The 16878-nt window shown below is 39.7% G+C and overlaps 17 non-coding genes across 17 annotated transcripts in view; all 17 read left to right on the plus strand.

The window, feature by feature from the left end:
* Positions 1–34, plus strand: part of trnae-uuc — a 72-nt gene extending 38 nt beyond the window's left edge. The window contains exon 1 of the tRNA in view: positions 1–34. This exon is cut by the window's left edge and continues 38 nt beyond it. This is a non-coding gene — a tRNA (tRNA-Glu).
* Positions 35–1018: 984 nt separating this feature from the next.
* On the plus strand, positions 1019–1091 carry trnar-acg. Its single transcript has one exon. It is a non-coding gene; the product is annotated as a tRNA-Arg (tRNA).
* A 205-nt stretch (positions 1092–1296) lies between these two features.
* Positions 1297–1368, plus strand: trnae-uuc. Its single transcript has one exon. It is a non-coding gene; the product is annotated as a tRNA-Glu (tRNA).
* A 990-nt stretch (positions 1369–2358) lies between these two features.
* Positions 2359–2431, plus strand: trnar-acg. The gene has a single exon. It is a non-coding gene; the product is annotated as a tRNA-Arg (tRNA).
* Positions 2432–3694: 1263 nt separating this feature from the next.
* Positions 3695–3767, plus strand: trnar-acg. The gene has a single exon. It is a non-coding gene; the product is annotated as a tRNA-Arg (tRNA).
* Positions 3768–5308: 1541 nt separating this feature from the next.
* On the plus strand, positions 5309–5380 carry trnae-uuc. The gene has a single exon. It is a non-coding gene; the product is annotated as a tRNA-Glu (tRNA).
* Positions 5381–5975: 595 nt separating this feature from the next.
* Positions 5976–6048, plus strand: trnar-acg. The gene has a single exon. It is a non-coding gene; the product is annotated as a tRNA-Arg (tRNA).
* A 1263-nt stretch (positions 6049–7311) lies between these two features.
* On the plus strand, positions 7312–7384 carry trnar-acg. Its single transcript has one exon. It is a non-coding gene; the product is annotated as a tRNA-Arg (tRNA).
* A 1541-nt stretch (positions 7385–8925) lies between these two features.
* Positions 8926–8997, plus strand: trnae-uuc. Its single transcript has one exon. It is a non-coding gene; the product is annotated as a tRNA-Glu (tRNA).
* Positions 8998–10648: 1651 nt separating this feature from the next.
* trnar-acg lies at positions 10649–10721 on the plus strand. Its single transcript has one exon. It is a non-coding gene; the product is annotated as a tRNA-Arg (tRNA).
* A 204-nt stretch (positions 10722–10925) lies between these two features.
* Positions 10926–10997, plus strand: trnae-uuc. Its single transcript has one exon. It is a non-coding gene; the product is annotated as a tRNA-Glu (tRNA).
* Positions 10998–12256: 1259 nt separating this feature from the next.
* On the plus strand, positions 12257–12328 carry trnae-uuc. The gene has a single exon. It is a non-coding gene; the product is annotated as a tRNA-Glu (tRNA).
* A 1261-nt stretch (positions 12329–13589) lies between these two features.
* Positions 13590–13661, plus strand: trnae-uuc. Its single transcript has one exon. It is a non-coding gene; the product is annotated as a tRNA-Glu (tRNA).
* A 946-nt stretch (positions 13662–14607) lies between these two features.
* Positions 14608–14679, plus strand: trnae-uuc. The gene has a single exon. It is a non-coding gene; the product is annotated as a tRNA-Glu (tRNA).
* A 318-nt stretch (positions 14680–14997) lies between these two features.
* Positions 14998–15070, plus strand: trnar-acg. The gene has a single exon. It is a non-coding gene; the product is annotated as a tRNA-Arg (tRNA).
* A 954-nt stretch (positions 15071–16024) lies between these two features.
* On the plus strand, positions 16025–16097 carry trnar-acg. The gene has a single exon. It is a non-coding gene; the product is annotated as a tRNA-Arg (tRNA).
* Positions 16098–16300: 203 nt separating this feature from the next.
* Positions 16301–16372, plus strand: trnae-uuc. The gene has a single exon. It is a non-coding gene; the product is annotated as a tRNA-Glu (tRNA).
* The last annotated feature ends 506 nt before the right edge of the window (positions 16373–16878 follow it).

The raw sequence follows: 16878 nt of genomic DNA on the forward strand, positions 1-16878 counted from the left end.
CCAGGTGGCCCGGGTTCAACTCCCGGTATGGGAAAGAATATCTTGTCGTTTGGGATGCACTTGTGTAACAACAGATACTGCATTTTAACTGGCAGCAGTTTCACACAACATAACAATATTCCCTCAGCAACAGGAAATGTGACATGTTATGTAGATTCAAATTATACAAGGCTTTTTAAACGTTGAATACACTTCATTGCTGCATTTCTTGCTCTGCAGTAAAATTCATGCAACAACAGGAGGATCAAATTAAGATTTGCATCTGTAACAGAAATCCCAAGGAACCTTGTCTGTGACAGAAGCTATGACTGTGTACACTGGCCTAGGTGTGTCCTGACTTCAGCTTGGCTGTGCGGCCAGTGGCGCAATGGATAACGTGTCTGATAACAGGTCAGAAGATTGAATATTTGACTCCTGTTTGGCTCAAAACTAGATTTATTTGACCAAAATCAAGCTGGGAAAAATACTGTATACTTTTCATTGTGTCTGGCAGTTCTCGATTCAAACACATTTTAGACTGATTTTATATGGGACTTTTCTCCAACATCTCTGAGAAAAAGATGGAGCTTGTAATTACAACTTGCATCATTTCAACGTTTATGGATTTGTCTGTGATGTTTTTTTTAAATAACTGTCTTCCCATATGGTCTGGCGTTTAGGATTCCTGGTTTTCGCCCGGGTTGAACTCCCAGTATGGGAAAGAACATCTTGTCATTTGGGATGCACTTGTGTAAGAACAGATACCACATTTTAACTGGCAGCAGAATCACACAACACAACAATATTCCCTCAGCAACAGCAAATGTGACATGTTTTGTAGATTCATAATTTACAAGACTTTTTAAACATTGAATACACTTCAAGTTTGCATTTCTTGCTCTTCAGTAAAATTCATGCAACAACAGGAGGATCAAATTAAGATATGCATCTGAAACAGAAAACCAAGGAACCTTGTTGTTGACAGACGCAATGACTGTGTACACTGGTCTAGCTGTGACCTGACTTCAGCTTAGACGTGGGGCCAGTGGCGCAATGGATAACGTGTCTGACTACGGATCAGAAGATTCTAGGTTTGACTCCTGGCTGGCTCGATATTTAATTTATTGAAATCAAGCCGGGATTGATACTGTATACTTTTCAGTGCTTCTGGCTGTTCTCACTTCAAACTCATTTTAGACTGATTTCATCTGGACATTCCCCAACATCTCAGAGAAAAAAAGATGTAGCTTTTAATCCAACAGGCATAATGTCAACATTTAAAGATTTGTCTGTGATGTGTATTATAAGTATGTGTCTTCCCATATGGTCTAGCGGTTAGGATTCCTGGTTTTCACCCAGGTGGCCCGGGTTCAACTCCCGGTATGGGAAAGAATTTCTTGTCGTTTGGGATGCACTTGTGTAACAACAGATACTGCATTTTAACTGACAGCAGTTTCACACAACACAACAATATTCCCTCAGCAACAGGAAATGTGACATGTTATGTAGATTCAAATTATACAAGGCTTTTTAAACGTTGAATACGGCTTGAATACATGGCTGCATTTCTTGCTCTGCAGTAAAATTCATGCAACAACAGGAGGATCAAATTAAGATTTGCATCTGTAACAGAAATCCCAAGGAACCTTGTCGGTGACAGAAGCTATGACTGTGTACACTGGCCTAGGTGTGTCCTGACTTCAGTTTGGCTGTGCGGCCAGTGGCGCAATGGATAACGTGTCTGATAACGGGTCAGAAGATTGAATATTTGACTCCTGTTTGGCTCAAAACTAGATTTATTTGACCAAAATCAAGCTGGGAAAAATACTGTATACTTTTCATTGTGTCTGGCAGTTCTCGATTCAAACACATTTTAGACTGATTTTATATGGGACTTTTCTCCAACATCTCTGAGAAAAAGATGGAGCTTGTAATTACAACTTGCATCATTTCAACGTTTATGGATTTGTCTGTGATGTTTTTTTTAAGTAACTGTCTTCCCATATGGTCTGGCGTTTAGGATTCCTGGTTTTCGCCCGGGTTGAACTCCCAGTATGGGAAAGAACATCTTGTCATTTGGGATGCACTTGTGTAAGAACAGATACCACATTTTAACTGGCAGCAGAATCACACAACACAACAATATTCCCTCAGCAACAGCAAATGTGACATGTTTTGTAGATTCATAATTTACAAGACTTTTTAAACATTGAATACACTTCAAGTTTGCATTTCTTGCTCTGCAGTAAAATTCATGCAACAACAGGAGGATCAAATTAAGATATGCATCTGAAACAGAAAACCAAGGAACCTTGTTGTTGACAGACACAATGACTGTGTACACTGGTCTAGCTGTGACTTGACTTCAATTTAGACATGGGGCCAGTGGCGCAATGGATAACGTGTCTGACTACGGATCAGAAGATTCTAGGTTCGACTCCTGGCTGGCTCGATACTTAATTTAATTGATTGAAATCAAGCCGGGATTGACACTGTATACTTTTCAGTGCTTCTGGCTGTTCTCACTTCAAACTCATTTTAGACTGATTTCATCTGGACATTCCCCAACATCTCAGAGAAAAAAAGATGTAGCTTTTAATCCAACAGGCATAATGTCAACATTTAAAGATTTGTCTGTGATGTGTATTTTAAGTATGTGTCTTCCCATATGGTCTAGTGGTTGGTCCTGGTTTTCACCCAGGTGGCCCGGGTTCAACTCCCGTTATGGGAAAGAATATCTTGTCGTTTGGGATGCATTTGTGTAACAACAGATACTGCATTTTAACTGGCAGCAGTTTCACACAACACAACAATATTCCCTCAGCAACAGGAAATGTGACATGTTATGTAGATTCAAATTATACAAGGCATTTTAAACGTTGAATACACTTCATGACTGCATTTCTTGCTCTGCAGTAAAATTAATGCAACAACAGGAGGATCAAATTAAGATTTGCATCTGTAACAGAAATCCCAAGGAACCTTGTCGGTGACAGAAGCTATGACTGTGTACACTGGCCTAGGTGTGTCCTGACTTCAGCTTGGCTGTGCGGCCAGTGGCGCAATGGATAACGTGTCTGATAACAGGTCAGAAGATTGAATATTTGACTCCTGTTTGGCTCAAAACTAGATTTATTTGACCAAAATCAAGCTGGGAAAAATACTGTATACTTTTCATTGTGTCTGGCAGTTCTCGATTCAAACACATTTTAGACTGATTTTATATGGGACTTTTCTCCAACATCTCTGAGAAAAAGATGGAGCTTGTAATTACAACTTGCATCATTTCAACGTTTATGGATTTGTCTGTGATGTTTTTTTTAAGTAACTGTCTTCCCATATGGTCTGGCGTTTAGGATTCCTGGTTTTCGCCCGGGTTGAACTCCCAGTATGGGAAAGAATATCTTGTCATTTGGGATGCACTTGTGTAAGAACAGATACCACATTTTAACTGGCAGCAGAATCACACAACACAACAATATTCCCTCAGCAACAGCAAATGTGACATGTATTGTAGATTCGTAATCTACAAGACTTTTTAAACATTGAATACACTTCAAGTTTGCATTTCTTGCTCTGCAGTAAAATTCATGCAACAACAGGAGGATCAAATTAAGATATGCATCTGAAACAGAAAACCAAGGAACCTTGTTGTTGACAGACGCAATGACTGTGTACACTGGTCTAGCTGTGACCTGACTTCAGCTTAGATGTGGGGCCAGTGGCGCAATGGATAACGTGTCTGACTACGGATCAGAAGATTCTAGGTTCGACTCCTGGCTGGCTCGATACTTAATTTAATTGATTGAAATCAAGCTGGGATTGACACTGAATACTTTTCAGTGCTTCTGGCTGTTCTCACTTCAAGCTCATTTTAGACTGATTTCATCTGGACATTCCCCAACATCTCAGAGAAAAAAAGATGTAGCTTTTAATCCAACAGGCATAATGTCAACATTTAAAGATTTGTCAGTGATGTGTATTTTAAGTATGTGTCTTCCCATATGGTCTAGTGGTTGGTCCTGGTTTTCACCCAGGTGGCCCTGGTTCAACTCCCGGTATGGGAAAGAATATCTTGTCGTTTGGGATGCACTTGTGTAACAACAGATACTGCATTTTAACTGGCAGCAGTTTCACACAACACAACAATATTCCCTCAGCAACATGAAATGTGACATGTTATGTAGATTCAAATTATACAAGGCATTTTAAACGTTGAATACACTTCATGACTGCATTTCTTGCTCTGCAGTAAAATTAATGCAACAACAGGAGGATCAAATTAAGATTTGCATCTGTAACAGAAATCCCAAGGAACCTTGTCGGTGACAGAAGCTATGACTGTGTACACTGGCCTAGGTGTGTCCTGACTTCAGCTTGGCTGTGCGGCCAGTGGCGCAATGGATAACGTGTCTGATAACAGGTCAGAAGATTGAATATTTGACTCCTGTTTGGCTCAAAACTAGATTTATTTGACCAAAATCAAGCTGGGAAAAATACTGTATACTTTTCATTGTGTCTGGCAGTTCTCGATTCAAACACATTTTAGACTGATTTTATATGGGACTTTTCTCCAACATCTCTGAGAAAAAGATGGAGCTTGTAATTACAACAAGCATCATTTCAACGTTTATGGATTTGTCTGTGATGTTTTTTTTAAGTAACTGTCTTCCCATATGGTCTGGCGTTTAGGATTCCTGGTTTTCGCCCGGGTTGAATTCCCAGTATGGGAAAGAACATCTTGTCATTTGGGATGCACTTGTGTAAGAACAGATACCACATTTTAACTGGCAGCAGAATCACACAACACAACAATATTCCCTCAGCAACAGCAAATGTGACATGTTTTGTAGATTCGTAATTTACAAGACTTTTTAAACATTGAATACACTTCAAGTTTGCATTTCTTGCACTGCAGTAAAATTAATGCAACAACAGGAAGATCAAATTAAGATATGCATCTGAAACAGAAAACCAAGGAACCTTGTTGTTGACAGACGCAATGACTGTGTACACTGGTCTAGCTGTGACCTGACTTCAGCTTAGACGTGGGGCCAGTGGCGCAATGGATAACGTGTCTAACTACGGATCAGAAGATTCTAGGTACGACTCCTGGCTGGCTCGATACTTAATTGATTGAAATCAAGCCGGGATTGATACTGTATACTTTTCAGTGCTTCTGGCTGTTCTCACTTCAAACTCATTTTAGACTGATTTCATCTGGACATTCCCCAACATCTCAGAGAAAAAAAGATGTAGCTTTTAATCCAACAGGCATAATGTCAACATTTAAAGATTTGTCTGTGATGTGTATTTTAAGTATGTGTCTTCCCATATGGTCTAGTGGTTAGGATTCCTGGTTTTCACCCAGGTGGCCCGGGTTCAACTCCCGGTATGGGAAAGAATATCTTGTCGTTTGGGATGCACTTGTGTAACAACAGATACTGCATTTTAACTGACAGCAGTTTCACACAACACAACAATATTCCCTCAGCAACAGGAAATGTGACATGTCATGTAGATTCAAATTATACAAGGCATTTTAAACGTTGAATACACTTCATGGCTGCATTTCTTGCTCTGCAGTAAAATTCATGCAACAACAGGAGGATCAAATTAAGATTTGCATCTGTAACAGAAATCCCAAGGAACCTTGTCGGTGACAGAAGCTATGACTGTGTACACTGGCCTAGGTGTGTCCTGACTTCAGCTTGGCTGTGCGGCCATTTTAACTGGCAGCAGAATCACACAACACAACAATATTCCCTCAGCAACAGCAAATGTGACATGTTTTGTAGATTCATAATTTACAAGACTTTTTAAACATTGAATACACTTCAAGTTTGCATTTCTTGCTCTGCAGTAAAATTCATGCAACAACAGGAGGATCAAATTAAGATATACATCTGAAACAGAAAACCAAGGAACCTTGTTGTTGACAGACACAATGACTGTGTACACTGGTCTAGCTGTGACTTGACTTCAATTTAGACATGGGGCCAGTGGCGCAATGGATAACGTGTCTGACTACGGATCAGAAGATTCTAGGTTCGACTCCTGGCTGGCTCGATACTTAATTGAATTGATTGAAATCAAGCAGGGATTGACACTGTATACTTTTCAGTGCTTCTGGCTGTTCTCACTTCAAACTCATTTTAGACTGATTTCATCTGGACATTCCCCAACATCTCAGAGAAAAAAAGATGTAGCTTTTAATCCAACAGGCATAATGTCAACATTTAAAGATTTGTCTGTGATGTGTATTTTAAGTATGTGTCTTCCCATATGGTCTAGTGGTTGGTCCTGGTTTTCACCCAGGTGGCCCGGGTTCAACTCCCGTTATGGGAAAGAATATCTTGTCGTTTGGGATGCATTTGTGTAACAACAGATACTGCATTTTAACTGGCAGCAGTTTCACACAACACAACAATATTCCCTCAGCAACAGGAAATGTGACATGTTATGTAGATTCAAATTATACAAGGCATTTTAAACGTTGAATACACTTCATGACTGCATTTCTTGCTCTGCAGTAAAATTAATGCAACAACAGGAGGATCAAATTAAGATTTGCATCTGTAACAGAAATCCCAAGGAACCTTGTCGGTGACAGAAGCTATGACTGTGTACACTGGCCTAGGTGTGTCCTGACTTCAGCTTGGCTGTGCGGCCAGTGGCGCAATGGATAACGTGTCTGATAACAGGTCAGAAGATTGAATATTTGACTCCTGTTTGGCTCAAAACTAGATTTATTTGACCAAAATCAAGCTGGGAAAAATACTGTATACTTTTCATTGTGTCTGGCAGTTCTCGATTCAAACACATTTTAGACTGATTTTATATGGGACTTTTCTCCAACATCTCTGAGAAAAAGATGGAGCTTGTAATTACAACTTGCATCATTTCAACGTTTATGGATTTGTCTGTGATGTTTTTTTTAAGTAACTGTCTTCCCATATGGTCTGGCGTTTAGGATTCCTGGTTTTCGCCCGGGTTGAACTCCCAGTATGGGAAAGAATATCTTGTCATTTGGGATGCACTTGTGTAAGAACAGATACCACATTTTAACTGGCAGCAGAATCACACAACACAACAATATTCCCTCAGCAACAGCAAATGTGACATGTATTGTAGATTCGTAATCTACAAGACTTTTTAAACATTGAATACACTTCAAGTTTGCATTTCTTGCTCTGCAGTAAAATTCATGCAACAACAGGAGGATCAAATTAAGATATGCATCTGAAACAGAAAACCAAGGAACCTTGTTGTTGACAGACGCAATGACTGTGTACACTGGTCTAGCTGTGACCTGACTTCAGCTTAGATGTGGGGCCAGTGGCGCAATGGATAACGTGTCTGACTACGGATCAGAAGATTCTAGGTTCGACTCCTGGCTGGCTCGATACTTAATTTAATTGATTGAAATCAAGCTGGGATTGACACTGAATACTTTTCAGTGCTTCTGGCTGTTCTCACTTCAAGCTCATTTTAGACTGATTTCATCTGGACATTCCCCAACATCTCAGAGAAAAAAAGATGTAGCTTTTAATCCAACAGGCATAATGTCAACATTTAAAGATTTGTCAGTGATGTGTATTTTAAGTATGTGTCTTCCCATATGGTCTAGTGGTTGGTCCTGGTTTTCACCCAGGTGGCCCTGGTTCAACTCCCGGTATGGGAAAGAATATCTTGTCGTTTGGGATGCACTTGTGTAACAACAGATACTGCATTTTAACTGGCAGCAGTTTCACACAACACAACAATATTCCCTCAGCAACATGAAATGTGACATGTTATGTAGATTCAAATTATACAAGGCATTTTAAACGTTGAATACACTTCATGACTGCATTTCTTGCTCTGCAGTAAAATTAATGCAACAACAGGAGGATCAAATTAAGATTTGCATCTGTAACAGAAATCCCAAGGAACCTTGTCGGTGACAGAAGCTATGACTGTGTACACTGGCCTAGGTGTGTCCTGACTTCAGCTTGGCTGTGCGGCCAGTGGCGCAATGGATAACGTGTCTGATAACAGGTCAGAAGATTGAATATTTGACTCCTGTTTGGCTCAAAACTAGATTTATTTGACCAAAATCAAGCTGGGAAAAATACTGTATACTTTTCATTGTGTCTGGCAGTTCTCGATTCAAACACATTTTAGACTGATTTTATATGGGACTTTTCTCCAACATCTCTGAGAAAAAGATGGAGCTTGTAATTACAACAAGCATCATTTCAACGTTTATGGATTTGTCTGTGATGTTTTTTTTAAGTAACTGTCTTCCCATATGGTCTGGCGTTTAGGATTCCTGGTTTTCGCCCGGGTTGAATTCCCAGTATGGGAAAGAACATCTTGTCATTTGGGATGCACTTGTGTAAGAACAGATACCACATTTTAACTGGCAGCAGAATCACACAACACAACAATATTCCCTCAGCAACAGCAAATGTGACATGTTTTGTAGATTCGTAATTTACAAGACTTTTTAAACATTGAATACACTTCAAGTTTGCATTTCTTGCACTGCAGTAAAATTAATGCAACAACAGGAAGATCAAATTAAGATATGCATCTGAAACAGAAAACCAAGGAACCTTGTTGTTGACAGACGCAATGACTGTGTACACTGGTCTAGCTGTGACCTGACTTCAGCTTAGACGTGGGGCCAGTGGCGCAATGGATAACGTGTCTAACTACGGATCAGAAGATTCTAGGTACGACTCCTGGCTGGCTCGATACTTAATTGATTGAAATCAAGCCGGGATTGATACTGTATACTTTTCAGTGCTTCTGGCTGTTCTCACTTCAAACTCATTTTAGACTGATTTCATCTGGACATTCCCCAACATCTCAGAGAAAAAAAGATGTAGCTTTTAATCCAACAGGCATAATGTCAACATTTAAAGATTTGTCTGTGATGTGTATTTTAAGTATGTGTCTTCCCATATGGTCTAGTGGTTAGGATTCCTGGTTTTCACCCAGGTGGCCCGGGTTCAACTCCCGGTATGGGAAAGAATATCTTGTCGTTTGGGATGCACTTGTGTAACAACAGATACTGCATTTTAACTGACAGCAGTTTCACACAACACAACAATATTCCCTCAGCAACAGGAAATGTGACATGTCATGTAGATTCAAATTATACAAGGCATTTTAAACGTTGAATACACTTCATGGCTGCATTTCTTGCTCTGCAGTAAAATTCATGCAACAACAGGAGGATCAAATTAAGATTTGCATCTGTAACAGAAATCCCAAGGAACCTTGTCGGTGACAGAAGCTATGACTGTGTACACTGGCCTAGGTGTGTCCTGACTTCAGCTTGGCTGTGCGGCCAGTGGCGCAATGGATAACGTGTCTGATAACAGGTCAGAAGATTGAATATTTGACTCCTGTTTGGCTCAAAACTGTATTTATTTGACCAAAATCAAGCTGGGAAAAATACTGTATACTTTTCATTGTGTCTGGCAGTTCTCGATTCAAACACATTTTAGACTGATTTTATATGGGACTTTTCTCCAACATCTCTGAGAAAAAGATGGAGCTTGTAATTACAACAAGCATAATTTCAACGTTTATGGATTTGTCTGTGATGTTTTTTTTAAGTAACTGTCTTCCCATATGGTCTGGCTTTTAGGATTCCTGGTTTTCGCCCGGGTTGAACTCCCAGTATGGGAATGAACATCTTGTCATTTGGGATGCACTTGTGTAAGAACAGATACCACATTTTAACTGGCAGCAGAATCACACAACACAACAATATTCCCTCAACAACAGCAAATGTAATATGTTTTGTAGATTCATAATTTACAAGACTTTTTAAACATTGAATACACTTCAAGTTTGCATTTCTTGCTCTGCAGTAAAATTCATGCAACAACAGGAGGATCAAATTAAGATATGCATCTGAAACAGAAAACCAAGGAACCTTGTTGTTGACAGATGCAATGACTGTGTACACTGGCCTAGGTGTGTCCTGACTTCAGCTTGGCTGTGCGGCCAGTGGCGCAATGGATAACGTGTCTGATAACAGGTCAGAAGATTTAATATTTGACTCCTGTTTGGCTCAAAACTAGATTTATTTGACCAAAATCAAGCTGGGAAAAATACTGTATACTTTTCATTGTGTCTGGCAGTTCTCGATTCAAACACATGTTAGACTGATTTTATATGGGACTTTTCTCCAACATCTCTGAGAAAAAATATGGAGCTCGTAATTACAACAAGCATCATTTTTAACGTTTATGGATTTGTCTGTGATGTTTTTTTTAAGTAACTGTCTTCCCATATGGTCTGGCGTTTAGGATTCCTGGTTTTCGCCCGGGTTGAACTCCCAGTATGGGAAAGAACATCTTGTCATTTGGGATGCACTTGTGTAAGAACAGATACCACATTTTAACTGGCAGCAGAATCACACAACACAACAATATTCCCTCAGCAACAGCAAATGTGACATGTTTTGTAGATTCATAATTTACAAGACTTTTTAAACATTGAATACACTTCAAGTTTGCATTTCTTGCTCTGCAGTAAAATTCATGCAACAACAGGAGGATCAAATTAAGATATGCATCTGAAACAGAAAACCAAGGAACCTTGTTGTTGACAGACGCAATGACTGTGTACACTGGTCTAGCTGTGACCTGACTTCAGCTTAGACGTGGGGCCAGTGGCGCAATGGAAAACGTGTCTGACTACGGATCAGAAGATTCTAGGTTTGACTCCTGGCTGGCTCGATATTTAATTGATTGAAATCAAGCCGGGATTGATACTGAATACTTTTCAGTGCTTCTGGCTGTTCTCACTTCAAACTCATTTTAGACTGATTTCATGTGGACATTCCCCAACATCTCAGAGAAAAAAAATGTAGCTTTTAATCCAACAGGCATAATGTCAACATTTAAAGATTTGTCTGTGATGTGTATTTTAAGTATGTGTCTTCCCATATTGTCTAGCGGTTAGGATTCCTGGTTTTCACCCAGGTGGCCCGGGTTCAACTCCCGGTATGGGAAAGATCTTGTCGTTTGGGATGCACTTGTGTAACAACAGATACTGCATTTTAACTGGCAGCAGTTTCACACAACACAACAATATTCCCTCAGCAACAGGAAATGTGACATGTTATGTAGATTCAAATTATACAAGGCTTTTTAAACTTTGAATACACTTCATGGCTGCATTTCTTGCTCTGCAGTAAAATTCATGCAACAACAGGAGGATCAAATTAAGATTTGCATCTGAAACAGAAAACCAAGGAACCTTGTCGGTGACAGAAGCTATGACTGTGTACACTGGCCTAGGTGTGTCCTGACTTCAGCTTGGCTGTGCGGCCAGTGGCGCAATGGATAACGTGTCTGATAACAGGTCAGAAGATTGAATATTTGACTCCTGTTTGGCTAAAAACTAGATTTATTTGACCAAAATCAAGCTGGGAAAAATACTTTATACTTTTCATTGTGTCTGGCAGTTCTCGATTCAAACACATTTTAGACTGATTTTATATGGGACTTTTCTCCAACATCTCTGAGAAAAAGATGGAGCTTGTAATTACAACAAGCATCATTTCAACGTTTATGGATTTGTCTGTGATGTTTTTTTTAAGTAACTGTCTTCCCATATGGTCTGGCGTTTAGGATTCCTGGTTTTCGCCCGGGTTGAACTCCCAGTATGGGAAAGAACATCTTGTCATTTGGGATGCACTTGTGTAAGAACAGATACCACATTTTAACTGGCAGCAGAATCACACAACACAACAATATTCCCTCAGCAACAGAAAATGTGACATGTTTTGTAGATTCATAATTTACAAGACTTTTTAAACATTGAATACACTTCAAGTTTGCATTTCTTGCTCTGCAGTAAAATTCATGCAACAACAGGAGGATCAAATTAAGATATGCATCTGAAACAGAAAACCAAGGAACCTTGTTGTTGACAGACGCAATGACTGTGTACACTAGTCTAGCTGTGACCTGACTTCAGCTTAGACGTGGGGCCAGTGGCGCAATGGATAACGTGTCTGACTACGGATCAGAAGATTCTGTGTTTGACTCCTGGCTGGCTCGATATTTAATTGATTGAAATCAAGCCGGGTTTGATACTGTATACTTTTAAGTGCTTATGGCTGTTCTCACTTCAAACTCATTTTAGACTGATTTCATCTGGACATTCCCCAACATCTCAGAGAAAAAAAATATGTAGCTTTTAATCCAACAGGCATAATGTCAACATTTAAAGATTTGTCTGTGATGTGTATTTAACAAATGTGTCTTCCCATATGGTCTAGCGGTTAGGATTCCTGGTTTTCACCCAGGTGGCCCGGGTTCAACTCCCGGTATGGGAAAGAATATCTTGTCGTTTGGGATGCACTTGTGTAACAACAGATACTGCATTTTAACTGGCAGCAGTTTCACACAACACAACAATATTCCCTCAGCAACAGGAAATGTGACATGTTATGTAGATTCAAATTATACAAGGCTTTTTAAACGTTGAATACACTTCATGGCTGCATTTCTTGCTCTGCAGTAAAATTCATGCAACAACAGGAGGATCAAATTAAGATTTGCATCTGAAACAGAAAACCAAGGAACCTTGTCGGTGACAGAAGCTATGACTGTGTACACTGGCCTAGGTGTGTCCTGACTTCAGCTTGGCTGTGCGGCCAGTGGCGCAATGGATAACGTGTCTGATAACAGGTCAGAAGATTGAATATTTGACTCCTGTTTGGCTAAAAACTAGATTTATTTGACCAAAATCAAGCTGGGAAAAATACTTTATACTTTTCATTGTGTCTGGCAGTTCTCGATTCAAACACATTTTAGACTGATTTTATATGGGACTTTTCTCCAACATCTCTGAGAAAAAGATGGAGCTTGTAATTACAACAAGCATCATTTCAACGTTTATGGATTTGTCTGTGATTTTTTTTTAAGTAACTGTCTTCCCATATGGTCTGGCGTTTAGGATTCCTGGTTTTCGCCCGGGTTGAACTCCCAGTATGGGAAAGAACATCTTGTCATTTGGGATGCACTTGTGTAAGAACAGATACCACATTTTAACTGGCAGCAGAATCACACAACACAACAATATTCCCTCAGCAACAGAAAATGTGACATGTTTTGTAGATTCATAATTTACAAGACTTTTTAAACATTGAATACACTTCAAGTTTGCATTTCTTGCTCTGCAGTAAAATTCATGCAACAACAGGAGGATCAAATTAAGATATGCATCTGAAACAGAAAACCAAGGAACCTTGTTGTTGACAGACGCAATGACTGTGTACACTAGTCTAGCTGTGACCTGACTTCAGCTTAGACGTGGGGCCAGTGGCGCAATGGATAACGTGTCTGACTACGGATCAGAAGATTCTGTGTTTGACTCCTGGCTGGCTCGATATTTAATTGATTGAAATCAAGCCGGGTTTGATACTGTATACTTTTAAGTGCTTATGGCTGTTCTCACTTCAAACTCATTTTAGACTGATTTCATCTGGACATTCCCCAACATCTCAGAGAAAAAAAATATGTAGCTTTTAATCCAACAGGCATAATGTCAACATTTAAAGATTTGTCTGTGATGTGTATTTAACGAATGTGTCTTCCCATATGGTTTAACGGTTAGGATTCCTGGTTTTCACCCAGGTGGCCCGGGTTCAACTCCCGGTATGGGAAAGAATATCTTGTTGTTTGGGATGCACTTGTGTAACAACAAATACTGCATTTTAACTGGCAGCAGTTTCACACAACACAACAATATTCCCTCAGCAACAGGAAATGTTATGTAGATTCAAATTATACAAGGCTTTTTAAACGTTGAATACACTTCATGGCTGCATTTCTTGCTCTGCAGTAAAATTCATGCAACAACAGGAGGATCAAATTAAGATTTGCATCTGTAACAGAAATCCCAAGGAACCTTGTCGGTGACAGAAGCTATGACTGTGTACACTGGCCTAAGTGTGCCCTGACTTCAGCTTGGCTGTGCGGCCAGTGGCGCAATGGATAACGTGTCTGATAACAGGTCAGAAGATAGAAGATTGAATATTTGACTCCTGTTTGGCTCAAAACTATATTTATTTGACCAAAATCAAGCTGGGAAAAATACTGTATACTTTTCATTGTGTCTGGCAGTTCTCGATTCAAACACATTTTAGACTGATTTTATATGGGACTTTTCTCCAACATCTCTGAGAAAAAGATGGAGCTTGTAATTACAACAAGCATAATTTCAACGTTTATGGATTTGTCTGTGATGTTTTTTTTAAGTAACTGTCTTCCCATATGGTCTGGCTTTTAGGATTCCTGGTTTTCGCCCGGGTTGAACTCCCAGCTTAGACGTGGGGCCAGTGGCGCAATGGATAATGTGTCTGACTACGGATCAGAAGATTCTAGGTTTGACTCCTGGCTGGCTTGATATTTAATTGATTGAAATCAAGCCGGGATTGATACTGTATACTTTTCAGTGCTTCTGGCTGTTCTCACTTCAAACTCATTTTAGACTGATTTCATCTGGACATTCCCCAACATCTCAGAGAAAAAAAGATGTAGCTTTTAATCCAACAGGCATAATGTCAACATTTAAAGATTTGTCTGTGATGTGTATTTTAAGTATGTGTCTTCCCATATGGTCTAGCGGTTAGGATTCCTGGTTTTCACCCAGGTGGCCTGGGTTCAACTCCCGGTATGGGAAAGAATATCTTGTCCTTTGGGATGCACTTGTGTAACAACAAATACTGCATTTTAACTGGCAGCAGTTTCACACAACACAACAATATTCCCTCAGCAACAGGAAATGTGACATGTTATTTAGATTCAAATTATACAAGGCATTTTAAACGTTGAATACACTTCAAGTTTGCATTTCTTGCTCTGCAGTAAAATTCATGCAACAACAGGAGGATCAAATTAAGATTTGCATCTGTCACAGAAAACCATGGAACCTTATTGTTGACAGACGCAATGACTGTGTACACTAGTCTAGCTGTGACCTGACTTCAGCTTAGACGTGGGGCCAGTGGCGCAATGGATAACGTGTCTGACTACGGATCAGAAGATTCTAGGTTCGACTCCTGGCTGGCTCGATACTTAATTTAATTGATTGAAATCATGCCGGGATTGATACTGTATACTTTTCAGTGCCTCTGGCTGTTCTCACTTCAAACTCATTTTAGACTGATTTCATCTGGACATTCCCCAACATCTCAGAGAAAAAAAGATGTAGCTTTTAATCCAACAGGCATAATGTCAACATTTAAAGATTTGTCTGTGATGTGTATTTTAAGTATGTCTCTTCCCAAATGGTCTAGCGGTTAGGATTCCTGGTTTTCACCCAGGTGGCCCGGGTTCTACTCCCAGTATGGGAAAGAATATCTTGTCGTTTGGGATGCACTTGTGTAACAACAGATACTGCATTTTAACTGGCAGCAGTTTCACACAACACAATATTCCCTCAGCAACAGAAAATGTGACATGTTATGTAGATTCAAATTATACAAGGCATTTTAAACGTTGAATACACTTCAAGTTTGCATTTCTTGCTCTGCAGTAAAATTCATGCAACAACAGGAGGATCAAATTAAGATATGCATCTGTAACAGAAATCCCAAGGAACCTTGTCGGTGACAGAAGCTATGACTGTGTACACTGGCCTAAGTGTGTCCTGACTTCAGCTTGGCTGTGCGGCCAGTGGCGCAATGGATAACGTGTCTGATAACAGGTCAGAAGATAGAAGATTGAATATTTGACTCCTGTTTGGCTCAAAACTATATTTATTTGACCAAAATCAAGCTGGGAAAAATACTGTATACTTTTCATTGTGTCTGGCAGTTCTCGATTCAAACACATTTTAGACTGATTTTATATGGGACTTTTCTCCAACATCTCTGAGAAAAAGATGGAGCTTGTAATTACAACAAGCATAATTTCAACGTTTATGGATTTGTCTGTGATGTTTTTTTTAAGTAACTGTCTTCCCATATGGTCTGGCTTTTAGGATTCCTGGTTTTCGCCCGGGTTGAACTCCCAGCTTAGACGTGGGGCCAGTGGCGCAATGGATAACGTGTCTGACTACGGATCAGAAGATTCTAGGTTTGACTCCTGGCTGGCTCGATATTTAATTGATTGAAATCAAGCCGGGATTGATACTGTATACTTTTCAGTGCTTCTGGCTGTTCTCACTTCAAACTCATTTTAGACTGATTTCATCTGGACATTCCCCAACATCTCAGAGAAAAAAAGATGTAGCTTTTAATCCAACAGGCATAATGTCAACATTTAAAGATTTGTCTGTGATGTGTATTTTAAGTATGTCTTCCCATATGGTCTAGCGGTTAGGATTCCTGGTTTTCACCCAGGTGGCCTGGGTTCAACTCCCGGTATGGGAAAGAATATCTTGTCCTTTGGGATGCATTTGTGTAACAACAAATACTGCATTTTAACTGGCAGCAGTTTCACACAACACAACAATATTCCCTCAGCAACAGGAAATGTGACATGTTATGTAGATTCAAATTATATAAGGCATTTTAAACCTTGAATACACTTCATGGCTGCATTTCTTGCTCTGCAGTAAAATTCATGCAACAACAGGAGGATCAAATTAAGATTTGCATCTGTAACAGAAATCCCAAGGAACCTTGTCGGTGACAGAAGCTATGACTGTGTACACTGGCCTAGGTGTGTCCTGACTTCAGCTTGGCTGTGCGGCCAGTGGCGCAATGGATAACGTGTCTGATAACAGGTCAGAAGATTGAATATTTGACTCCTGTTTGGCTCAAAACTATATTTATTTGACCAAAATCAAGCTGGGAAAAATACTGTATACTTTTCATTGTGTCTGGCAGTTCTCGATTCAAACACATTTTAGACTGATTTTATATGGGACTTTTCT

Source organism: Oncorhynchus mykiss, chromosome 17 (assembly GCF_013265735.2).
Source record: "Oncorhynchus mykiss isolate Arlee chromosome 17, USDA_OmykA_1.1, whole genome shotgun sequence".
NCBI classification, from domain to species: Eukaryota; Metazoa; Chordata; class Actinopteri; order Salmoniformes; family Salmonidae; genus Oncorhynchus; species Oncorhynchus mykiss.